Source organism: Passer montanus, unplaced genomic scaffold (genome assembly GCF_014805655.1).
Source record: "Passer montanus isolate IOZ18808 unplaced genomic scaffold, ASM1480565v1 scaffold2, whole genome shotgun sequence".
In the NCBI taxonomy this organism is placed as follows: Eukaryota; Metazoa; Chordata; class Aves; order Passeriformes; family Passeridae; genus Passer; species Passer montanus.
Genome location: NW_024366591.1, coordinates 22832245 through 22858382, shown reverse-complemented (window position 1 = coordinate 22858382; position 26138 = coordinate 22832245). Strand labels below are relative to the sequence as shown.

Sequence of the window (26138 nt, the reverse complement as noted above, 5' to 3'; positions counted from 1 at the left end):
GAGACATTCCCGGAGATGTTCAAAACCCACCCGGACATCACCCTGAGAAAACTACTCTCACTGACTCTGCTTGAACAGGGTTTTAGACTAGATGACCTCAAGAGGACACTTCCCATCCCAGTGTTTGTGTGATACAGTTGTCTTGAGGACCATGTCTCATTAATTACTCACTTGATGACTCTTCTATTCAAAAACTGTATATAGCAGGTTATGACACCTAGGAGTTATGTTTCCAAACTTGTTCCCACATCTTGGAAATCACCCCACAAACTTGTGCAAATCTTCCCTCTTCAGGATTCTCCTGAAAACCCTTTCTTGCAAACTATATAGCCTATAAAAGGAAGTTGCTGTGTCTACTTGTTTGTTCAACTGTACTTCCATGTCTGCTCCTCCCTTTATAATTCAGGCTGTAAAAGGCCTGTGACAGAAACTATGCCTGGGTTTTTAATGCACCTACCACTACTGTTTATTGTACATAAGTAGGACTGCTGAACACTCGTTAAAAACAACAAAAAAAAAGGGTAACCCCAGAATGATCACAGTATGTTCCAGATTGGGTCAAAACTAAAGCAAAGGTCTTAACTACTATTTTCAGTGTTAAGGGATTATTTTGCTTTTACAAACACACAGAAACTGTAAAGCATCTGGAATGCAAAGGATTTCTTTGTTTTCTTTGTTTCATTTAAGTTTTACCAGTTCTATGGAATTTAGTCTGAACTTTATTGGTTACTACGGTGACTAAGTGTAATAAATGAAGTGACAAGGATGCCTCAGACTTCATTTAGTGGGGAATAAGGAGCAGCTAGAAGCAGAAACCTCTACTTTTCCCAGACAGGTCATTCAGTCAGCCACTTGCATAGCTGTTAATACCCAGCTGGATTTTGAATCCTTGGCCTCCTGTACAAATAGGTCTGCTTCCCCCTTATTTAATGGGGAGTGCTGAGTGCAATGAGGCAGGCAGTCTCAATAAAGTTCTGAAGCTGTTTCCATCAAGTAGAGTGACACTAGGTCCTAGACAGAAATATTTCTTCCAGCTTACCCTATGCACTACAGCCTGAGCCTAATGCCTGAGCAGAAGTTGTTTTCCATGTGTTTCTACCTCTCACTGGCAGCAGAGATGATACTGTGTTGATTGTAACTAGAAATACACATCCTGCTGTCCTGTTTCTTTGATTCAACAGAGGTAGGAGGGAAGACCTTAAGCAGGACTGCAGTTGTGGGTGGCCAATTACCTAGCAGGATGTCTGGGAAAGATCTTTTTGCTGTTTGTACTTCCTTACCAACTGTGCAGAAAGCAATTAATACTTTGCCCCTCTTCTTTCATTTTTGATATCTGAATAAACAGCAAAAGGAATGCTGCAAGCAACAGAAGAAATCCAGACTGACTCTTTATGATGAGAGTGGTCAACTCTGTCCTGAGGCAATAAAATCAGCAATGCTTGTCATTGTCATATACTGATTTCATAGAGACAAAGTAGCTGAAAAACAATAATGTAGCAGCTTTTAAAGATCAAAATTAGTAGCTTGATTGGAACAATAAAACGTTCTCTTAAGATTTCAGGATATGTGCAGAAGATATTTCTTGCTTTTGGCTAAATCTTGGAGTGACATAATACCTGTGGGTGTCATGTAATATGTTTTGTTATGTTTCATGCAATCAGCTTAAATGTAAATACACATGTGTGTAAAATTCAATGTGTGTGTGGCAGTCTGACCCACATGTCACCAGAATTAACTTTCCTGCCTATGTTTGTCTCTTTTCTATATTCCATACCCAAAATCTACACTACATTGTGGAACACTACACTGCTTAAGGAACACAACATGGACTCAATCCTGCTGCATGGACAACAAATAAAAGCCAAACCAACCACTTTCCTACTGCATTACACCCATATTCCTCAGAAACACCTCCCTGACCAAAAGATAGAAATGCTCATTTCCTCCTGCCAACACAATTTTTTGTGGGAGTGGAGAGTTGCAACCTGGACAGATCAAAGATGGAGAAGTATGGCATAGGTAGAGTAAGTTCTAAGATTTGCGTACAGAGCACAAGTCATAGAGTTAGAAATATAATGTATGGCTTGCAAAATATGTAATTAGTGCTTAGAGATGTCATTTGAAAAACAAAACAGCTCAAGCTCCCTGTCAGCTTGGGTGACATAACCCAAGGCAGAGTTACAGGCAATAAAAAGCTCATCTGAATATATCTTGTGGCAGTGCCTTCCTCTAAGAAACAGAATCGTGTGGCACTGGTTTTATCTGCATTTCATGAATGGCCCAGATGTTGTCCTGGTAAGCCTTTGACTCTACTGGTTTACTATCCTGTTAAACTGGTATCTGGCATTTCAGCTGGGAAGAAGTAGCACCATCTTTGCTTTTGAGAATTCAGTGTCCCCCTTGAGATGAGAAAGATAGGTGACTGTGTCACACTCTTACTCTCTTCCAGAGTGCAGTCCAGCTAGTGATCTCAAATCACACACTGCTTTAAAACAATATTTAAAGTCCATGTATATTTAGCCATGGATCAGAGTATGTGATTTTATTTTATGTGTAAAGGAGTTGGGAAGACACCTCTCCCATCTGGCTTGGGAGAGCTCCCAAGGAACCTTTGAATGGTTTGTCTTTTTCTTTAAGGCCCCAAATAACTGTCCAACTTTCTAACACGCACACCTTGGGGATAAGCAATTATTCATGATACAACAAGAAAAATACAAAAAGTATGTCACTATAAATTCTTAAACCAGCTGTTTCACTTTCTAATCTTTAAGCATTTTCTTTGTTTGATCTGTCATAAATATTTCTCTTTGCTCTTTAAAAAGCATTGGCTTATTGATGTTTGGGGAAAGATGATTTATTGCGGTACTGGAAGAAAATTAATTCACTTTTAAATGTGAGCTAAGTTTTGCAAAAGAGAATGAGTGCTTCAATGCAAAATCGAAATGCCAGAGTCCCAGTACTGGTTGCACAACTCTGAAGGACAAAAGTTAATGGTACAAACAGAACAACATCATTGTTAAGATTTACTCACTGGAGACTTACGTTCCTTATCACCAAGACCATTATTTTTATTTACATCTAAAGAGGAAATAAAAGTTATGCTGGGCACCTATCTTTTTTCACAGGTCTAGGGAAAGCTGGAGATTATCAATTATGTGAATAGCTATATAATCTCCCCTGATTTCTAAAAAACTCAGCTACCATTCAACATTAGCTCACAGTGGATCGAACATCTTCCTGCACTTTTCCTTATGTTGATCTGTAATCTTTGTGCAACTTTTTACAGGGCCAGGAAGAAAGAGAGAAAAAGAGGATGTTTAAAATTCATTGAAATTATGCTTTGACTTGATTAAACACATATCAGTGTCAACCAGAAAGCCTGTGATAAGTTACCTAGCAGTGATAAAAAAGTACCATGGGAGAAAAAGTATGTTTAAAACAAAAATAATTGAATGCCATTTTCTGATCTACACATCAGGATTCCTTTTTAAAATGCCACTTTTTAATCATACCTACACTAACTATTATTTATGTCACAACTAACCAGAGAACTGGGCAGAAAGATCTTGCATTTCCTAGGTCTGGTCCTGTCCTGCCAGATCTTTGCCACACCAGTCTGTCTGAGACCCTGAGGTTTTGTTCATGTTCAGCTCCCTCAGCTGCAGGCAGCCCCAGAGGTCACAGCATCCTCTCCAGAGCTACTGGAGCAGTGTCCTCTCCTAGCTCTCTGCTGACCCTGACAGACAGCTTGATGTCAGCAGCCCTGGATCTGCCAGGTGTTCTCTCCCACCTGAAGATGATCTTTCCCAACCCTTCCCATTTGTTTAAGCCAGAGCTGAAGAGTGTCGCTGGGTTCCTAGCCTGCCCTGTGTACCCAGGTTTTGTTGTGGCCCATTTTAAAATGCTTTGTAGGCACTGCAGCTGCCCCTTGAGCATTCACTGCCCTGCTTCAGTGCTGCCTGCATTGCTTCCTCCCTCCCCTGCCTCCCAGCACTAGATGCTTCACCCAGTTCATTAATAACAGGGGTTCTCAACTATTAATTATGGCACCCAGAACAGAAACGTATATTTAAAGGACCTGTGATTTCTGCTATAAAAAATGCTTTTTTTCTTGAGGAAAAAATGAAATTGAGGTTCTGACACTGTTATAATTACATAAAATACATACAAATATTTACTTTTAGGTCTCTAAAGACATACATTGAGGCCAGTAAGAAACACATCACACTGTGATCAAGGGTGATACAATTCCCTTAAAGTCAGTTCTTGGAGTAAATGTTCCTACTCTCAAAGCCCAGTGGGCTGCACAGAAGAATAAACTCTCTCACACAATTTACAATATGCTATCCTACAATCCAGGTTTCTCTGCTGTCCTTTGGCAGCCCATTAATACCCAAGAAAAGATTTCCTCTTTACTTTTTCTGAAGAAATGCCTGTTCTGCTGTGACTGCCAGAGCTCCTCAGCCTCTGAAGGCTAGGAAGAGAGAAAGCAATGTGGGTTATACATGACCTTTCATTGAAAAAAAAGAATAAATAGCATCAAGTGGCAAAATTCTTTGCTTCCTCTGTGTTTTGGCAATATGCAAGAAGTGGGCAAGTTGATCTGCAGCAGTATTTCAGCTAGGACTTTATTCACATTTGGAGCCAACAGATAAGCTTACATATTAACTCTCCTGATTTACGTTAACACTTAGCCATGGTGACAAGTACTCTTTGCACTCAGTGCATACTGACTTTGTCTTTCTGCTTGCAAGGAATTCAAGTAGACATTAGTGACGTTAATGAGAAAGAGTAAGAGTGTGTATGTAAGCAAAGCTTGAGATATTGGCAGGTACCAAGTCTGCAAAGGCAGCAAGCAGAAAATACTGATTAACACAACATGGTTTTGCATGTTCTTTTCATCAAAATATTTGTTCTTGTTTTGCATTTATTCTTTAAAATATTGATAAGGTTGTTTGGTTTAGGTGGTTTTGGTTTGTTTGTTTGTTTGTTTGTTTTGCAGAAGGAATTATAGTTTTTATTCATTCTGTTACAAATATTGGAATTTTTTAAACTTGTTTTGTTCCAGCACAGAGGTTATAAAATTCAAGTCCAGAAGCTACTGTTAAATAGTAGAAGTCTCATAATTTGGATACAACTGTGAATCTAGAGATCCACAGAAAATATTTTCTCTGAAGCAGAAAAGATACAGTTGTCATTTCTGCTCAGAAGCACAGAAAATCAGTTTGTCTTTGAATTGCACAGGATTTTGTTATTGAAAACAGAAACACCTACCTGTTTAGCCATGTCAATCAAAGCAACAGCTGCAATTCCTTTGCCTGTTTGCTACTGCAAAACACCAGCATGTGTACAAGTTCTTCACCAACCACAGCTGTGCACAACATATCTCCTAAGTGAAAGCAGAATCCACCATTTCATATCTATGGCATGAGTTTCTACCAGGACAATTAGTGCCAAGTAGCCACAGTGCTATCAGCCCACACCCAAACTGAGACCTACTTTGGCTGTATCAGTGACCAACATCAAAAACAGAGCACAAATATCATGATCTGTTCTTCAAGAGGTCAGGACTGGGCTGTGGCAAAATAAGGACATAATAGCTCTGAGTTGTCAGGCAACAGAGGGTATAGAGGGAGGAAGGCAACAGGAGGGAGAAAAAAACCTGCAGGAAATTCCAAGACTGGTGGTTCTGAAGGACATGTGGAGAAGAAGGCAGAAACTTTCAGCCTTGCATTTATTTAAAAAAGAAAGTGGAAACCCCTGCTGTTGCACTGTCACACTGACCTCACTTCACGTATTAACTCTGTCTTTAGATGAAAGGTCAAAATTTAGGTGAGGAGATGACACTTATCAAACTGTCTTGTCATGGGTCACTTAGGAGGCAGCCACTGATCCATTTTCCTGAACCAGGGGATAAAATCCATGACTCCTAAAGTGTTTCTGATTAACATTTTTTGCAGAGCTGGCCTTGGCTGTGTAGCAGGTAGTTTGTAGTTTACTCTAATGAGCACACTGCTGCTAGAGCTAACATTGACATAGCTGCAGGTGGATGCTGGTGACGTTAATAGAGATGGATAGGAGGGGAAATGAAAGCCAAACCTAAGATAGCAGCAGAGATTAGACAGGCATAGGAAGGTAGCAAACAGAAAATATTGATTGCTGCTTAGTATAGGACTGTACTCCCAAGCAAGAGCACTCAGCTGACTCAGGAGGCTGTATTTTTCCTCTCACAATTTCACTAAGTCATTTCAGCAATTTTACCCTGTTGCCTTCTTCCTCTCTGGCAAGTAAGAACAACTGGCTTCTTCATAATACACTTTTCCCAAGCCAGATAAGTGTTCATGGCCCTTCAATCTTTTGTTGGTTTAGTTTCTCCCAGTTTTGTCTTATTGTGGTTTTATATATCAAAGAGGACTTTGCTGAAGTCCTCTGAGCTCCATGACAGTCATTCAGTTTACAAGGGAAATGTCTGTGCTACTGTCAGTAATCTTACTCAGCGTGGGAAAACATATATCCTGATGTTTGTGTGCTAACAGCACATTGGTAGCTCAAAACCTTCTTCATATAGTTAGTATAGGATGGATCAACTGGACAACACGCAGCTCTTGCTGGGAAAACATATATCCTGATGTTTGTGTGCTAACAGCACATTGGTAGCTCAAAAAAACACATGCCCTAAATTCCCTGACAGCTCCTCTCCCCCAACAGCAATGCCCATATTTCCCAAGCCTATGGAGCACTCTCCCTTTGGAGTCGATGAGGGAGAAGGGACAAAGACTTTACAGGATTTCTGACAACCCACAAAGCACAGCTGGCAAGGGGATATGATTCAGGGGATAAGTGATATAACAAGAAAGCAGGTGGGAATCATGACCAGTCAGTAACAAATACCAACTGTCCAAGAAACTAGCAACATACCAAAAAGGATGCTTTATGCTCAACCTCCTTTGCCTCAGCAATGTTGCCATTAAAGCAGAACTTTAGAACATCAGAGCAGAAAAAAGTAGGAAAGTAATTTCTAATTTATCAGACGGGAAGCACAGTGACTTCTGCAGCTGATCTAAGAGTTTACAGCTTAGAACCCCTTTTTGGGGTCTGCTCTTCCAAATACCAGAATAAATGCAGAGGCCTTATTGTATTCTTCATATATAGTACATTGGGCTCATAGCTACGACATATGGCAAAGAAGGTTGCTGTTTACCTTTTGACTCCCTGGAGTAATTTATTGCATATATTTTTAGCTCTTTTTTCAAGGAACCTCATCCTAGAAGAATATACATGCAAATCTCTAATGTATAAGCATTTTATTTATATTACAAAGACAACATCTTTTCACTAAAATACTATCACAGACTATCACAGATGAGAACGTCTGCTGTTAGCAGTCCAGGTCATGCTGCCCTCAGACAGCTGCAACATTACAAAGACAACATCTTTTCACTAAAAGACTATCACAGCTGAGAACGTCTGCTGTTAGCAGTCCAGGTCATGCTGCCCTCAGACAGCTGCAAAGGCAGGAGCAGCAACAGGCTTGGACTTGTGGAGAAAAACCACAAGGCTGCATCCTAGCAGTTAGTACAAATCACTGAGTGTGCGTGCTCTGTGTCTGTGTGCTCCTGACAGCAACACGGGGACTCTCAGGCTGTGACTGCACTAGACCGTCCTGAAACACAACCTAATCCTTTCTTGACGAAAATAGGTTGGAGTAACAAAGGTGTGCAAGAGACAATATTTATATTTAAACAACAAAACTGTCTAAGTCAATGCTGCAGACATCATAAAGGCTTCAGGAAAGCTAAAATTAAGGCAGGGCTTCACCAGGGCCAGAGAACAGCACCAATTTCCCACAGCAACAACAGTCTAGATCAGTCTCAAATTCACTTCAAATTTCTTGGCCTCTGCTTAAGCCTCTCATTTATTAAAATATCAGATAAGGACTGTTAAGGTTAATTTCCTCATATTTTTTTGAAGAAAATTTAAAATTCTTTCATGTAAGTTTGCACCCAGAAAAGAATTGTATTTTTCCATCATCTGAGCTAGAAAACGAAGGGAGATGAGGTATGGCAAAGCAAAAAGAGGCTGGAATTCTCAATAAGAGGATGAAGAAAAATAATAATGAGCAAACAGCATTGGGCACAGGCCTATTTAATACGTTAATCAATGATTTGGACAAGGGGATTGAGGGCACCCTCAGTAAATTAGAAGACAATACTAGGTTCTTCAGGAGTGTTGATCTGCCGGAGGGCAGGAAGGCTGCGCAGAGGGACCTGGACAGGCTGGATCCACGGGCCAAGGCCTAGTGCCAGGTCCTGCACTTGGATCACAACAACCCAGTGCAGCACTACAGGCTGTGGGAAGAGTGGCTGGAAAGCTGCCCCTTGGAAAAGGACCTGGGAGTGCTGGTCAGCAGCAGCTGAACACGAGCCAGCGTGTGCCCAGGTGGCCAATGTCATCTTGGCCTGGATCAGCAATAGTGCTGCCAGCAGCACCAGGGCAGAGATTGTCCCCCTGTACTCCACACTGGTGAGGCCACACCTCAAATCCTGCATCCAGCTGGGGCCCTCACAACAGGAATGACAGTGGGATGCTGGGGTGAGTCCAGAGAAAAGCAATGGAGCTGGTGAAGGGTCAAGAGAATACATCATATGAGGAGCAGCTGAGGGAGCTGGGGGGTGTTTAGCCTGGGAAAAAGGAGGCTCCCAGGGATCTGAATAATCTCTACAACTGCCTGAAAGGAGGTAGTAGCCAGGTTGGGTGGGCATCTTCTGCCAGGCAACCAGTGACAAGACAAGGAAACTGCTTTAAGCTCTTCCAGGGGAGTTTCAGTCTGGACATCAGGAAGAGCTTTTTCACTGAAAGGGTAGTTAAGCATGGGAACAAGCTGTCCAGAGAGGCACTGGAGTCATCACCCCTGGAAGTGTTCAAGAAATGGGTGGACATGGCACTTATTGCTATGCTTTATTTGGCATGGTGGTGTTTGGTCAAAGGCTGGACCCAGTGACCTTGAAGGTCTTTTCCAACCTTAACAATTCTATGATTCTATCAAAACAAACAAAAAACAAAAGTGAATGGTTGGAAGAAGGAAGAAACCTAGAGAAAGAATGCACTGTGCTGCAACTGAGGGCAAAGAGTACCTTGCTTTCCTGCATTAGAAAGCCAAGTCAACATGAACTCCAGTGTCATGAAGTCAGCATCTATGTCCTCACATCAAAATATGGAAAACACGAGGTTAAGAGCAAGCAGGCGTGCATGACTGCATAGAGAAGAAGGATCTGGACTGAAGAGCAATTCATAAGAGAAACAAAAAGCCCTCTTGAACTGTTTTCTCTCTGCCTTTGATATCAAGGACCCTTATCCTGCAGTCAGCTGCAGCACTTGGGTACCTGTGGCCAGCCATGGACTAAACTTTCCAACATGGGGGGACTAAAGTATATTTACAAAATGTGTGAATGAAAGTAAATTTCAAAGTAAATTATTTTTTTTTACAATTCCCCTCCTATGTCCATGTTACCATCAGCAGTCAAGCCAAAGCCTTTTTTTATTTCTTGCTATTTGTAACTGTGTAGTAGAAATATCTCAGAGACTCGAGCAATACTATCTCAGATTGTTCAGACCTCAGTATTGTGCCTTAAGGAGAGGGATAAAAGGTTTTTTACTCCTTTTTAATACCTGACACTGAGCACACACTCCCATATCAAAAGGACTTTATTCTTCCCCCTCCCCCGCACCAGCAGAAAAAAAAAATTAAGTCTACAATATACTGAGCAGGAGATGGCAAACATCTTTATCCCTACAGAGGTACAGAGAACCTGGACCAGGAGATCCTCTGAACATTAGAGGAGGAAAACTAACCTTCGAAGATGCTTTGAAAAACACAATGTGAAGCTGATAGGCCCTGGTTTCCAATACCAAAAGAAACAAACAGAGTGAAACTTCACTACAAAAATAAATACTTGGATCTCCATTGTACCTCTGAATGTTACATTAAGCATCAGTTCTTTTCAGTTGAGAGACAGCATTTTTTTTTAGATTTCTCAAAGGATTTGGATGCTCTATTGTGGCCAGACTGTGATCTGGCTTCACTTCCCACAAATCAGTATCAAATGCAGAGAAGCAACCTGCTACACAGGCATTTTGCAGACAAAAATAGTGCAGAGCCTAATCAGAAATCTTGTGGCAGGAAACAGGCCTTCCTACAACAGGAAGCATAGGAAAGACTACTGGAGACAGCCGTCCAAAAGCAGCTGCCTTGCCAAAAAAGACAAAATGGCTGTATACTGGCAACCCTTGCAGCAGGAAATCACTGAATTAAGTACTCAATCTACTGAGCAATTTAGTGTGTCATCTGCTTCCTGGCAACAGATATTTGGAATCACTTTTACATTGCATTTCAGCTGTATCTCATAACTGGGTTGAGTACAGTGTCCTCTGCAGTAACCAAAGAGGTCAAGGTCAGAGGCTTTTCTGACTCCTACCCAAAATAAATATTTTTAACCCTTTTCCTTTCTTCATTTTCATCATTTTATCATTTCTAATTTAGGGGACTCACATTCCTGTTTCTAGTCTGATTTGGGGCCAGGGCAGACTGAGTCACTGATACAAGTCTGGCAAAGTTAACTGTGGTCTCCATGGGACAGTACAACAGTCTGATAGGAGATAAATATCAGGGCACAGTGAAACAGGGAAAAGAAGACCAGTGGATTCTCCCTGTGATTTTTTTGATGGAGTGTCAGGAAACTTTTCAGGAAGTTTCTTTTCAACATATGCGAAAAGATAAAGAGAGAGAGAATGAGACAGAGAGGAAGACAGGGAGTTAGGGGAAAAGGAAAGGAAAGGAAAGGAAAGGAAAGGAAAGGAAAGGAAAGGAAAGGAAATATTCTTTAGACTTGATATCCATGTATTAATGCAGACAGTTGATAAATTTAGTTATGTTTTCAATCCTTACCTAATATATGCTTTCACATCTCACTGAAGACGCGAAATGCAGTTTCTGTTTCTTCATCGTTTCCTTAACACAGAATGGCTGAGGTTGGAAAGGACCTCTGGATGTCATCTGGTCCAAACCCGCTGCTCAAGCAGTCTTCTAGAGTCAGTTACATCATGTCCAAATGGCTTTTTAATGTCTTCAAGGATGGAGCCTTTACAATCTCTCTGGCCAATACGTGCCAGTGCTCAGTCATCTTCAGAATAGAAAAATGTTTTCTGATGTTCAGATGGCATCTCCATTATTTGAGTTTCTGCCCATTTCTTCTTGTTCTGTCATTGGTCACCACTGAAAAAAGCCTGGCTCCATCCTCTTTATATCCTCCTTCAGATATTAATATATATTGAGCTATATTATACTAGGGACCCATTGAACTTGCTCTTCTCTAGGTTGAACAGTTCCAAATCTCCTAGACTTTCCTCACAGGAGAGATGCTCTCATTCCTCAGTTATCTTTGTAGCCCTTCACTGGACTCTCTCAGGTGCGTCAATGTCTTTTCTGTACTGGGCACCCCAGAACTGGATCCAGCAGTCCAAGTAGGGATCCACCAGTGGTGATCATCTCCCTCACCAAGCTGGCAACACTCCTCCTAATGCAGCTCAGGATACCACTGGCTTTCTTTGCAGCAAGACATGTCTAACACAATCCTTGTGGTTTTGTCTTTGGCTTTTGAAAACAGACAAGAGACTGTGGATAAAAACTTCTGCACATGAAAGAAGCCAGACAACAGATAATCACAATGACAGAGTTCACTTTTCTGCTGTCTCATAGTGACACGTGCGTGCCAGATTTAAAAAGAAATCATGTCATTGTGGCCAAAGGAGAGAGAATGTTGCAGCCAATTAGTTGTGAATTTTTTTAGCACAGTTATGTAAAGTAACTGAGTTTGCATAAAGTGACTGATGTCGGTTAGATTTGCTGCAGTCAGTGATGTCCATCTACTGCTGTGGTCACTACAGAAAATCTCCCACTTCAGGAGACTGGCAAGTTGTGAAGAGACTAACAGCAATAATAATCACCTCAGTTCAGCTTCAACTTTTCTGAGGAAAAAATCCATCTGGTTTTCTATTCTATCCTAATAGTTTCAACATACATCATAAGACCAGGTTTTTATGTCTGAGGAGACTGGCTAACAACATTATATTTACAGCAACCAATGGAAAATATTTTCTGGAGAAAAGCTCGCTCTTTCAAAAGGACACGTGCCAAGTTTATAATATACATGAGCCAGGAGGATCATGAACACTTCACACTTTGCTACAAAAAAGGTCAAGCAAATTTTGAACTATAATTTTTTAATTCAGAGAATAAAGTTTTAACCAAAACTTAAAGAACAGTGTTACAGTTTCTAAATTATGTGTTTGCTTCTTTCATTTTGTTTTCTTGGTTCTTTTCTGTCATATTCTTTGGTTTATTATTTGTCATGTTTTTAAAAGCTTCCTGTGACATAAACAACCTCCTATGGCTATGAGCATTAATCACTTGGCCAAGGTTCAGTGTCAGAATAAGAAACTGCACTTAAGTTAATGTTTTTGCAGTTAAGAGTTTTTTGACAATTAAACATTACCAGACAATTCTGCAGAAAGAGCTGATGTGTGACAGGACTTGATGAATTTCTGTGTGCAGGTTGCTGCTCTATTTCACTCCATACAGCTGGGCTCCACTAGGTAAAATATGGGAGAGGATCAGGATGAAAGCTGAAGGATTTAAGGATGGAGTAAACACTTCTGAAGTCTAGGCCTTATGTCAGGATAAAATTTATTCATTTGTTGCCATTTCCATTGTTTCTGTTCTCTCATATTCTTCTGCTTTGCCTCAGAAATAGGAAGACGTGCAGTTTAGTGAGATGGTTTTCCTGTGTTAATTTGAAGGGATGAAGCATGTGACTTTTCTTTCACCCTGCACTGAAAGAACAAAAGAGTCTGTCTGTTGTCTTGTCTCCTCAAGACCCCATCCCTGGGCTTGGAGACATTTAAGTTCTCAGTGTTCCTTCCAGCTACTTGCTACATGTCTAGAAGTTAAATTCTCCAAATATATATAAATCAAAGCAAGACCAAGACTACCTGTGTCTAAACAGTCCTCTGGCTCCCTGAATTGTAGTAATAGGGCAAAAACTGAACAGACAAGACTTTTTAAAGCACAAGGATCTTGTCCTTGTCCTAAACTCCCTGCCAGTAGCTGAGATCGCTGATCCATCTGAACAGCACATAAATTTAGGGGGTTTGTTCAGCCTCGATATACCCAAGACAGCATATGTTCAGTGAACTCTCTAAACAGACACAGAAGGGCAGCTCTGCCTGAAGAAATTCCATTTTGCATAGACCAGTTGAATAGTTGTTAGACCATAAAGAGAGAGAAAACAAACTTAGGAGCTGGGACAGCCTCTGGCAGTGAATACAAGGTAAAATGTGAGTTCACAGTAGACAGAGGAAAGAAAGAGAGGCCAGTCCCTACTGGCATTAACATATCTGCATTAACAGATATGCACCAGGCTCTGACCACTGATACAAATGTACCAATGCTGCCACCTCTGCCTAGCTCCTCTCCTACACATTTAAATGAGGCCCTGACACCAGAAAACCTCCAGTCAGAATTGAAGACTCCTCTGTGGCCCAGAATAAAACTTGTTTCTCTTTCCCTAAGCAGGGAGCCTTGGCCAGCTTGGCACCTGGAATCTCACCTGAGATGCCCTGATCTGGTGCTGAAAACATCCTTTTGAACATCTTCTCTCGGCAGCTGATTGTAAAAACAGGCCATGCTACAAGCACCATAACATTTCACAATGTAGGCTGGTGTTTATTTCCTGCAAGATGCCCTGTTGATACTAGCTCAGTTTTGGTCTTTCCTGGCATAAGGGAGATTTTCAGTGGAGTAAAGGAGTGAAGGAAAAGGAGGGAAACTAAAAGAAGAAGGCAAAACAAAGAAAAAGGGAAACCTGGATTGAGAGGGGAAAGAGAAAGGCCTTTGGAAGAGGGTAATGTAGATAAGGTGTGTAAAGTCTGGTGTTCCACTGTGTTGCTCTAGTTCTGCCAAGACACAGGTAGAAGATGAGAAGACATAAAAATATGGCAAGTGTTCCTGGAAGGACTGACTTCTATCTGGCACCACAAGTCTCTAATGCTTCATCAGTGTTAATGACTGTGCAGAGCTTGCAGGGCATGCAAAACACAGTTGCCCAAGGTCCTACTCCATTCAAATCATTATCAGTTCTCTTTCTGGCCCTTTCCTTCCTGCTAGACACAGAATTATACCAAAATCCCAGTACGTAATGTCCCTGAAGCACAGAAAAGTTTTGATGATCAACCTCTTACTTCTATGTGCTGTGATCCTTGAATTACACGCACGTGGACAGAGTTCAGACAGTTGACCCAAATCAAGATTTCGCAAGTTGGAAACACTTGAAATTCAAAAGAAAATTGCAAATTACAAAAACAGCTCAAGTCTTCTGGCATATTGTGGGACAGACATCCATTAGCACAATTTCACATGGAAACTAGGTGGGTGGGTAAAGCGATTGAGTTCAAATGCAAGGGTGGATGATGAGAGGTGAATAGGGAGCTGAGGGTTGAATGTTAGCAGCACCACCCTTGATTTCCTTTTAACCTACTATAGCCAGGCACGTATCCACCAAGCAGTGCAGCATGTAACCACCAACTCCTCCATCTGAGAAAAACAGAAGAGAAAATTTAAATTAATTTTCAGAGCATTCTATTTGCACTTTTTCTTTTCTCATATTTTTAACTTTCAAAGACTGCTTAAGGCAGTAAATTAAATGACAAAGAGGGAATTTAAATAAGTTCTAAGTATGATGTAAATGCCACAGCTTACATGTGCATTGCAATGGTGTTGTTCCTTTCAGTAGCAGAGTAACATAAATTATTTTAATGGCAGTGGTCAGCCTAGTCCTCCAAACATGGACAAATTTAAGTAGGCAACTTAGAAACATGGCAGAGTCATTCAAAGATGCTCAGCAACAGGTGAGCTCCTCAGAAAAGAACTTGGCCGATATTGAGTTGGGTCAAGAGATCCCAAAAGTCTGCACCACCTTGAAAAATTCCTGCACTTCATAGTCACCTGTCAATTTGTGTCTTTGATGAACTTTGGTTAGTAGGGAATTCTGCTGCTTGTGGCAGTGGTCTCCCACTTCCCAGCCTAAGGCTCGATCCCTAGAATGCCATAAGGAATGCAGCACTTGAGCACAAACAAGCAGCAAGCTTCCACAACAGTGGCTGCATTGCAGAGCATGGAACAGCAAATAGGACAGGGCAAAAAATTCCCCTTCAGTCAGAGACAAGACAGTGGTAAAGAAAGAATATTAAATCAACATTAATTTTTTGGGTTTACATACCTCTTGTAGAGATCTAACAACAAAAGTCTCTTACTTCTTCCTAGCCTGACCCAGAAACTATGACAGAAAGAATTGACAGGCTGAGGACATTTGTAGGATGGACAGTTGCATTGCTCTAGAGGTTCTGACATTTTCTCTCTGAACCTTAGTAAAGAAATTCAGTTGTGGAAGTTGCACAGTGCAGAAAGCACAGCATGCCCTGCTGTGAAAGAAATTAGTCTGACAGTCAAGTTGGAAATTACAGTGCCACTCTGAATGAAACTGAAGTTGTTATGCAATATCTATTAGGGCATGTGGCTTCAGGGCATAAAAAGGTTTACCTCTCCTCGACTTTTAGAGACAACTTCAGTTGTCCTTTGTGTATTCATGTCTGCACACAATACCAGAAACTATTAAACACAGGTTTTTATGTTGTGTATAAAAAAATTTATACTTGTTCATTTTTTTAGAAAGGCAGAAAGGCCATTGTGAAAGCAGCTTGAGTGTTACAAATGAAAATGGCAAGTTAAAATCTACAAGCACAATAGCCCATAGCAGGACCTCCAGACAAATTCCTCAAAGGTCACGGAACCTTCTAGTTAAAAAAGTGCCAGCAAGCATCTTATTCCAAGTAACTGTTTGTTTTTAAAATACAATTCTTCTTTACTAGCACAAATAATTCCACTAAGAAACAAGTGACCACTTCCACAAATGTTTTAAGTATACCTGCTTTGTCAGCATTATGTCACCACTTTCAAGTTCAGCAGAGAAACTTTTTGTAATAAAATTATCTCTACCTATTATTATTCAAAACCACCTAAACTACCACATCTGGTACAAAAACCCACCGAACTGAATCTGTTAGTCCAGCAAAAGCTGCAGGTGAAGCTCCCTAACTACCTAAGTTGTAAGTAGAAAGACAATACTCATCTGCTTCTTGAAGTGGTTGCATACAGATTTTTTCCCATCTACATTTCCTCTGGCAGAATAATGTATGGGGCATGACACCCTCATTTGCCTTCTGATTAATATCCCCAAACCCTGAGAACACAATTAAAAGCTCAACAAAATATTGCTATGTTGTCCTTAGCCTTTGGCTTCCAAAGTATTATTACTGATCTAATAAAACACTATTTCATACCCAAATATAAAACTACTGCTGACTGGATCTCTTAGACAATTGACTGAAAAGTCTGGCAGCTTCCCAACTTTTTTTATCTGCTTCATTTCTACAAAAGAACACAATGTTTTTATTTGATTTATGTGAATTTTCTCCTCCCTGTTTAAAAAGCCCAGTTAAGCATGATCAGGAATATTAAATATGTGAGGAATAAAAAAAAAAAAAGCACATCACTTAAATAAAAAGCAGTAGGTTTACATAGGCCATTCTGCATGGAGTCTTTATGTCACAACTGATCTTTTAAGTCCCATTATGCTTTGTAGCTATTTATAGCTGTGTATGTCCATCTTTTGCATCCTATAGTTTGGGGTTTCTTTTCCAGATATAAACGGAGCTTCCTCCCTCCCTTTGTTTATGTGTCTGCCTGTCAGCATAGCGCCAGCGACTGTCTCTGCACTTTGCTGCTGCTGCTCCCTCATCCTGTTTATAGGTCAGCAGCAGCTTCCATCGCCTCCCCGCTGCCGAGCAGAACTTCCCCTAGCACTTCAGGATGTTTTAGTCACTTTAACCTGTGCCGCCAGCCTGGAGCCAAGTGTCTCCTCTTTGAGCTAGTGATGCAGGCAGCATTTGCCTCAATCAAACTCAGTCTTTGTTTCCTGGGAAGCCCAAACCTTTTCAACTGTTCCTTGCATGGAAATGCCACTGGGTCCTATTCATTGTCCCTTGCAAAGATCATAGACAGACACACAGCTGAAGGGTGAAAAATTTCTTGTACCCTTTCAGTTCCAAGCACATGAAGCCTCACACTGGACAGCATCCTTGCCAGCCACTGAACGTGGAGGGAAAAAAAAAGTACCTCTTAACTAGATATCAGTTTTTATTTTTCTAATCTAGTGATGTCAAAAGTCCTTAATACAACAATTCTTTAGGCATTTACTTCAACAGGAGACACAGCAAGAAAAAGAATCCAGCAACATCATGTGATGAACACACACAAGACACCGGAGGAGGAAGCAAATCAGCTGTTGAGCACAGAGCTAGTTGCCCAAATGGAGCCAGAAAGAAAAGTGTCTATATCACCACAGCACTGGGGATATAGACAAGGAAGTCAGAAGAAGATTAATAAATCCAGGACCTCTGATGAACATTAGGACTTTGTGTTTTATGAAATCCATAGGATTAGGAGTATAGCACTTGTATAGATCACCTTTTCCAGTTACAAACACATAGTAGCAGAGAACTATTAATAAATTCAAAATATTTTGGTCGGAAGTTGTTGAAAGACAATAATGTCTGTCTCCACAACCTCCTCCATATTACTGCATTATAATTTAGGGTCCATCTGCATCTGTCAGGCAGGAGTATGCAGACATCTCCTTTGACAGCAAGATCACACAATCAATTTTAAAACACACCCCGATAACAACTTTTGCGGGGGTTATGATGTGCTTCACAATTGTTCATGTGCTACCTTTCTGCACTTTGCTATTTATGAAAACAACCAAAGAACATACACTGTTTAAACTCCTCTTTAGGCTTGAAGATGGAGTGCAACAAATGAAAATAAAAATGAATGAGGGTGACCTGATATGTGCACACATTACAATCTCTGCAGAATTCCCAAAAAACCTAAATGGCAATTACATTCCTAATTTTCACAAGGTTAACATTGATAGTGAGGCTCCTAGCTATCACTTGTGCCTTTTAAAAATTTTCTTCCTGGTCTTTACACCAATGTCAAAAAACATGATGTACAAGAAATTCAACATCTCAAATTAAAAGTATATTTTATGGACAGTTGAGCAAAATTAATATATCACCAAAGCATTGTTGGAATGTAGATTAAGTTAAGCACATGGTACAAATGCATATTCTTAGACAAAAAAGCTTATCTAATAATTTTGTTTCTTTAGATTCCACTCTAAACTTTTAAAAACCTTTTGCTATAATAAAAAGTTGATGATGCAGACATCCAGGCAGCTTCCTCTGCACTCAACAGCCACCGATCTGTGTTGTGTGACAAGATCACAACTTCACATGACCCAGTGTGACTAAGCTTTGCAAATGCTGTTATGAATCCCATGATATACTTTCTCTGTGATAACACCAGCTCCTGGAGTCATACAAACAAGTTTGAATCTGTTTGGGTTTCCTGCTTCATAAAAAAGCATATCTTCATCCCACATTTTGGGAAAATGAAGTTGAAAGATCTGAAATTATTAGAAAACACACAAGACTTTAATATTTAAAACGTATTTTTTTACCTTCAGGTATGCTTAGATTTCACTTCTTGTTGTTCTCCATACCTTTTTTACAATGCAAGAGATTCTAGTTATGTTTATAATTTCCTCATTTTGTGACACCAAAAAAATGTCACTGTACAAAAAAAACTGCCTCACTTCAGTAGTGCTGAAGGAGAGAGGTCCATTTTGATTTGGTTTAATGTCTTATCAGAAGACCAGTGGAAGAGCTAATTACGATACTTTTCATTAGCATAATCACAACATTGTCTTTCTGCTGTAGATCCTTTTGTTTTGTTCGCTCATATTGTTCTCCTCTCCATTTGTGAAAATCTGTATGCATTTCACAAGCAGCTTCTCTCTGAATCTATTATTCAACTGCTCATTGTCCTATTCTCCACTTTCTTTTCAAAGGTTTCAAATACATGCAAAAAGATTTGATGGTCCAAAGAGATGCATATATTTGATATGTTCCAAGATGCTCATCTGTGCATCACATTCTTAGTTTCCTAAACAATAAGGACAACAAACCAGAAAGGATCAGTGTACCTGAGCACGCCCCTGTTATTATCAAGCACCAGCTGAGTAATGTTAAACTTGCCTAATGTCTCTGACGAAAAACATAATAGCAAGCTACAGAAAGGCAGGATGACACTTAACTCATTTTCCATTACTTCCCTGCCAGCTTCTGATGGTGTGCAGTGATACAGCTCACAGTGTGCGGAATGACTCTCCTGCTTGGAGCCACTCTCAGTGCCAAGGCCCACAGATGTTCAGATTTTTCCCCATGTGGCTGGGATATGAGATACAATCTTACCTTCACATCTAGTCCTGAGAGAAACCAGAGGTGAAGTCTACAAAGCAAAAAGGGACCCTCCTTTTTGAAGAACTGGTCATAAGGGGTTAAAGGGGGGAAGGACTGGGGGGAGTCAGACTCAGGCCTAGAGCTGCCTCAGAAATGATGGCCCAGAAATAAAATAATTTCTCACTGATCTTTGCATACCATTTCTGCACCTAATAGAAGAATGCTTGTCTTCCTCTTTGGGAGACTCTTGGTGATTTGGGAGAAAAATATTTAGGAAACTAATATATTTTAAAATATTTCTAGTTAGCTCAGGGCATGCAAGTACAAGAAGCATTTCAGTAACAGATAGCAAAACTGGAGTCCAATAAGTGCTACACACCCAGGAGTTAAAATTTATTGAAATAAGAGTAGTAGACAGTGGGAGAGGAGAGGAGAGGAGAGGAGAGAAGAGAAGACAAGAGAAGAGAAGAGAAGAGAAGAGAAGAAAAGAGAAGAGAAGAGAAGAGAAGAGAAGAAAAGAGAAGAGAAGAGAAGAGAAGAGAAGAAAAGAGAAGAGAAGAGAAGAGAAGAGAAGAAAAGAGAAGAGAAGAGAAGAGAAGAGAAGAAAAGAGAAGAGAAGAGAAGAGAAGAGAAGAAAAGAGAAGAGAAGAGAAGAGAAGAGAAGAAAAGAGAAGAGAAGAGAAGAGAAGAGAAGAAAAGAGAAGAGAAGAGAAGAGAAGAGAAAAGGTTTATTCAACCCCTAAGTACATATTCCATTGGTGTGATCTGGCTCATGGATATGTCCTGCTCTCCAGACATATTCAGCATGTTCCCAGGAGGCAGAGTGGGAGGTGCCTTACCACCTGCTTCTCCAACCCACATAAATTAAGACCAAATCAAGTTCTGTCAAGATTCAAAACTGGTTCTAAGTCACTTTCAATTTTTTTACTGCTTTCAAAATGAGAGTAAAGAAAAGTCACTTGTCAGTGAATACACAGATACATATATTCATGCATATGTACTTGTATATCTGCACACGTGTATACATGTGCATGCACATATGCATGTGCACTTATATCTACATATTACCTTGCATTCTTATATGCCTATCAAAACAATTTCAGACAATACAAACCAGTGCAAGGGAGCCAATTTGAACAGCTGAAAACCTATCAATAAACATAGATAGATTGGCAGGATTTAATACATGGATAAGACATCGTGGGTTAGAGCTACACACAGCTCTTTACAATGGTATTTCTCAATGGACTTTTTCTTTCCCTAAATGCAAATAACTTTATTTACCTTCACAGAACGGTATTTACCCTTGCAGAAATACAGATTAATGTGTTTGCTTATTTGTTATCAGCTCTGCCTTGTGTCCTGGGACAGGACCATTGGCTGCTTTACTCGGCCAAAACCAACAGCTGAAACAGCGCGTTGCTCTAGGAGCAGCTTTTCCCAGCTGAGACGGCAGTGTAAGAGCGCCTTCTATGCTTAGGCAAAAGAAACGCAAGGCACAAAAGCCATGGAAAGCTTGAGTCTGCAGAAGCCCAATGTCTCTCGGGTGCAAGTTGTTCTATTCTTAAATCCAAAGAAAGAAGGGTGGAAGAGCTTTCTCCTTGCTAAAGGAAATGGGTCAGACTCGTCCTCAAGGTAGAAGGATATAGCTGTCATCTTTGGAGTGTGATTACTGCACTTCATACTGCAGCGTAGGTGTAGTTCTCTAAGGAGTCTCAGTTGTATTGCCAATTAAATTTTAAAATAAAATTTTAAAATATTTATCATTTTCTCTGTGGCTTTTAAGGACCTATACGGGCATTAATGTGGTGGCTTCACAGGGCAAAATGCCAAAGAGACATGTGAAGAAGCTCTCATTACAGAGCACTATTTTTTCTCCTGGATCACTTCAGTGATTCAGTTTCCCAGGCAGCTTCACAAACAGCTGTACTTGCACAGCTGTACTTGCACAGCTGTGGTGGAAAGACACAAAAACCAAACACAGAAGCAGACAGAACAGGATGGGAGCTACCTAAACCAACACAATGCTGTTGCATATAAAATTAAGCAGAATTTGGACATCCAATAGCCGCCTTCTAGGTGAGAGTTTAATTCCTATGATGCAAAACCATGTTTTTCTTGGTAGACATTCCTGAGGCTTTGCCAAGCCACAACTTTACTAGACCACCTAGTAAAGTTATGGCTTGGCAAAGCTTAGGGAATATGTTAAGTTGAAGCTGCACAAATATGCCATGTCAATTGCAACCTGCATCCTTAAAGCAGAGTGTCTTGGCAGCTGAACTTACTGTAACTCATATACCAAGGGTGCAGAGTTAATTCCATTGAAATCAACTGCAGAGTAGTCTTGAATTTCCATGCAACAGTTCTACCTTGACTTCAGACTCCCTATAATCCTTCATTTTATTTTTTCTCTACACCTTGATTTTGGTACAAAGACTTAATCCATACATGATCTCCATATGAACAGAAATAATTATAGTCAGAGTGAGTTACTTTTCTACTTTTCTCTGTTCTTTCATCATTCTAGTCCATTCAGTACATCCAGTCCTTACCCATTAGTAAATTATTTTGAGATACAGCTTTCATGGAGCTGAAGGCAGCACCACAGCACCATATCAATACCACTTTTGCAACCCTAACTGCTGTCTGCATACTTTTAGCCAAGGCAAGAGTACAGAGCCCACACTACTGTCCTTACACGCCCTAGAGGAGATTTACTAGCCAAACTATCCTGGAAAACTCTCTTAGTTAGAAATGAGACATATACCAGCAAAGTATTTCCTCTCCCTAGAGTCTACACAAAAGCTTTCCACATCAGTTCCAGGTCTTAGCCAGGCAGTTTCTTTGTTCCATTGTCTGCCTCGTGACACAGGTGTGGTCTACTTTTGCAAGAATATTATTCTTGTTTGGGAGTAGAATAGGTGAGATGACAGACCAGCAAAAGCCATATTTTAAATATCACTGAATATCATCTGAAATGCCCTCTTGCTGATTACAAAATAAAAGATTTAGTGTAACCCCTAAAGGATGTTTTCCTGCCAGTTAGTAATCTCACACACACACACACAAGGATAGGATACAAAACTTAAGGCAAGGTGTCACCACAGGCCCCCAGCTGGGTAATAATTAGCATTGACTCCATGCTTTCTCAGACACACACACAAGGATAGGACATAAAACTCAAGAGTTAAAGCAAGGTGTTGCCACAGGCCCTCAGCTGGGTAATAATTAGCATTGATTCCATGCTTCTCAGAAAACTGATCCACCACTTTATTATACTAATTAAGAAACCCATCGCCCTTACAGACAGCCATGATACAGGTGTACACAATTGGTCCTTCATTCTAAACACCATCACCATTGGCCAATTAAGAAACCACTCTTTGGTAAACAAATCTCCATAACACATTCCACATGCTCACAACAACAGGTGCAGCAAGTGAAGAATTGTTTCTCATTCTTTTCTCTGATCTTTCCCAGGACAATGCCTGGGAAAGTTGTGCATTGCTCTCTGTGATCAGAGAGCTCCAGCCACACAAGGCGTAGACTTTTTAACTTTTCAAATTGCATCTGTATCAAAGGAGAAAAAAGATGTGACTGGCTGAACAGTATAAAATCTAAATCATATAAGGCTTCATGTATTTTGGCTAGTCCAGTCTTCATCTATGACACTGGCTTTTCTATAGTCATTTTCATCTTATTGAAAATTAATAATAGAGGCTTTAAAAAAAAAAAAAAGCACTTTCATTGTAGGCTGTATGCAAGGGATGGTATGTGATCTGTTGTCAACCACAATGAAACAAGAGGCAGGAAAACAGTTCCTATGCAGTCCTGGGCTTTTATTCCCCCCTACATTTATGTGTTTCAAGATTACCACCCTTTAGACAACAGTGCAGTTATTCATCCAGGGATGTGCTGGAGACAAATTGGTTCATGTTTTAAAAGAGTGATGAGAGGTGGCTGTTATGTAAAGTTCGTAATACTCAGCATCCTACCTCTGTTACTTATTTGATCATCACAAAGCAATCCAGTTTCATTTTAAATACAGCATATTAATCATACAAATCTGAAACAAATTGAATATATTTTTTCTTTTCTGTCACTCACCTCTGACTTCATATGCGGGCAAGTAGTGCTGCTTCTCTCTTCCTCTTCATCTATCTTGCTGATTGATGCTGAAAATTCTTTGGAGCCATTTCTGGACTATATTTCATGTATGGATCCCATCATCTGAAAGATGTCCTAAGCTTCCCTGCAAATTCTCTGCACCACTGTGAAATAATAATAATTAAATGTGCTTGAAGAAATTTGGTCTGACAAAGACAAAGGTGGTAACCAGTGATTTAGCAAGCAGTTAGTTGGATTAAAATTACTCTCTCAGATCTCTCACAGAGTTAGTTAAGTATACAGCTTGAGGAGTTTTGTTATTCTTGGAGTATATTACCAGAAATAAATCAAATTTAAAAGCTCTTGTGGAAGACAGGTAGAATTGAGAAGCTGCCACATGATCAAAACAAACAAAAAACCCCAAACAACACAGCATTTTCTCAACGTTTTTGAGGTAAGCATAAAGATGGATAGTTTAAATAATTGCTTCTGTCAGAGAGATCTCAATCTTTAATCTTAAATGATGAGGGAGTTACCCTAAATGCTATGTGCTACAAAGTTTCAGTTACCTAATTACACAGCTGGTGTATTCAGGACTGCACAGGTAAATTTTTCAGCTTGGAACACTGTTCAATAAATCTTAGGAAACTATATTAAAAGAGTAGAGCTGAAAGTTAATATTTCAAAGACTAATGAAGTTTTTGATACCGAGAAGCTTTACTTTGGCCCATGAATACTTACATTAAAAACTTGTCTCAGATTGAGAGAAAATAGCCTAGTTTTCAGAGCACTCACTTGAAACTTTGAAGATCCATAGTGAATTCATTATTCTGCCACTAGGCACCATTTTACCCACTTACTGAGAAAATTTATGCAGGGTAAATCAAGAAAGTCTGCAGTTTTCAGAGACAGAGTTATCTATTTCTAACTATTTCAAGTTGTCTCTAGAGACACGAGTCTGCTCAGTTCTGCATTCTGTGGCTCACTTTTGAAGGGTTAGTTCATTTTTTTGTGCATAACAGATTGAAAACTCGCATCTTCTGGCAGTGAGATGAAAACCTTTCCAACTCTGTACAGAAGCCCTGCAACAATGAGACAAAAGAGTCAAGATTCATTGGGGCAAAAATGACAAAGGAAAAATTTGGAACTGGTATTCTTCCAGGTTCATCTGGGAAGAAGGAAATCCTTGTACCTATGAAGATTTTAAATTTTCTATTGGAAAGTTATTGGATAAACAAGCAGAAATCTGACCACCCACTGATTTAAACCTCCCCCCTACTTTGAAGTCTCTGCCATAGAATCATAAGTACATTTCAAAAATTAAATCGAGGAATTAAAAAATTAAATAGAGGAATTACTCAGTTTAGCATAGCAACACTAAAGAGACCAGTGCCCGAGTCTCTGTGCAAACAATGGTCTATCACATATGGTCCATGCCCTTAAACATTCCCAGGTGCCTAAAACTGCCAGAAGACAGTGTATGTGTGTTTAGTATTTTGGGGATCTATGGTCTCCCAGTAGCAGCACTCCATCAACACAATGCTGTAGGTAGCACCCAACAGAAAGACTGTAGCATGCTTAGTTGTAAACAATCTCAAACATAAATAAGGATTCTGCTTTCCTCTTACTGCTTGGAAAGATCATACAGACTATTTTTCACAGCCTCCAACTAATACTGCTGCAAACATTTTAATGAAACCCATTAAAAATCAGACTTGGATTGCACTGGCACAATTATGGCAAAACTTGCTTCAGGCCCTCTGTGGATTACACAGCAACATATGAAAGCATGGGCACAGCAGCATTAATAACCAAATTCACTTAGACAAAAGCTGTCTTTGTGTCTGTTTGGTGTGCTGTGGAGTGCTTGCTGACATACCTTGCATTCCTACCCTACCTAAGCCCCCGACTTAGATGTACTTTCTGTGCATGGGAAACACATGTGGCTTCACTGAGTGGGAACCTATCTCTTCATTCCCTTTTATCAATCCTTGAGAATGATAAGAAAAGTATATCACAAGGTTTGGGTACAAGTGATGTTATCTTGCACATTTTCTGCAAAAGCTGCCAAGGACAGTAAGGATAAACTAGGTCCTAATATTTTTAGTATAGAAAACCAAATGGAAAAGAGAAAAAGTTCACATGGAAGCTGTAGTTCTGCCATGCAATATGATAGTGAAGTGCCCACACATAGTGCATAAAGCTACACCATAGAAGATGCAACAGACACATGTATGTACATTTATTTTACTGTTTTGACAATTACCTTCAAAAAAACCCTTATGAATTCCACTGTATTACCATGGAAGCATGTCAGAAACCCTTTAACTTTACCTAGATAAGTAACTGCATGATGGGGTTCTTGTTTGTTTGCATTTCTTTGAATCAGTAGCATGGAATGTACCAGAATATCAGACCACAAAACATTCCTGACATTTCTGAAAAAACATGTTTTTATACTGCTGCTGTCAATCTTTCAGGTGACCATTTCTTATCTGTTCACACAAACAGCCCCCAAATATGTACGGAAACCCCACCTTAGTGGTTGCAGGCTT

General features: G+C 40.0%; 1 long non-coding RNA gene across 12 annotated transcripts in view; it reads right to left on the bottom strand.

Moving 5' to 3' along the window:
* Positions 1–26138, bottom strand: part of LOC120501407 — a 41527-nt gene that overhangs the window by 892 nt on the left and 14497 nt on the right. For 8 of the 12 annotated variants that reach the window (XR_005627283.1, XR_005627280.1, XR_005627279.1 and 5 more), the window contains 3 exons: positions 23584–23747; positions 10946–14647; positions 5275–5389 (listed from right to left, as the gene is read on the bottom strand). This is a non-coding gene — a long non-coding RNA (uncharacterized LOC120501407). The remainder of the gene's footprint in view (positions 1–5274; positions 5390–10945; positions 14648–23583; positions 23748–26138) is intronic. The other 4 variants (XR_005627284.1, XR_005627282.1, XR_005627285.1 and 1 more) reach the window with 4 other exon arrangements.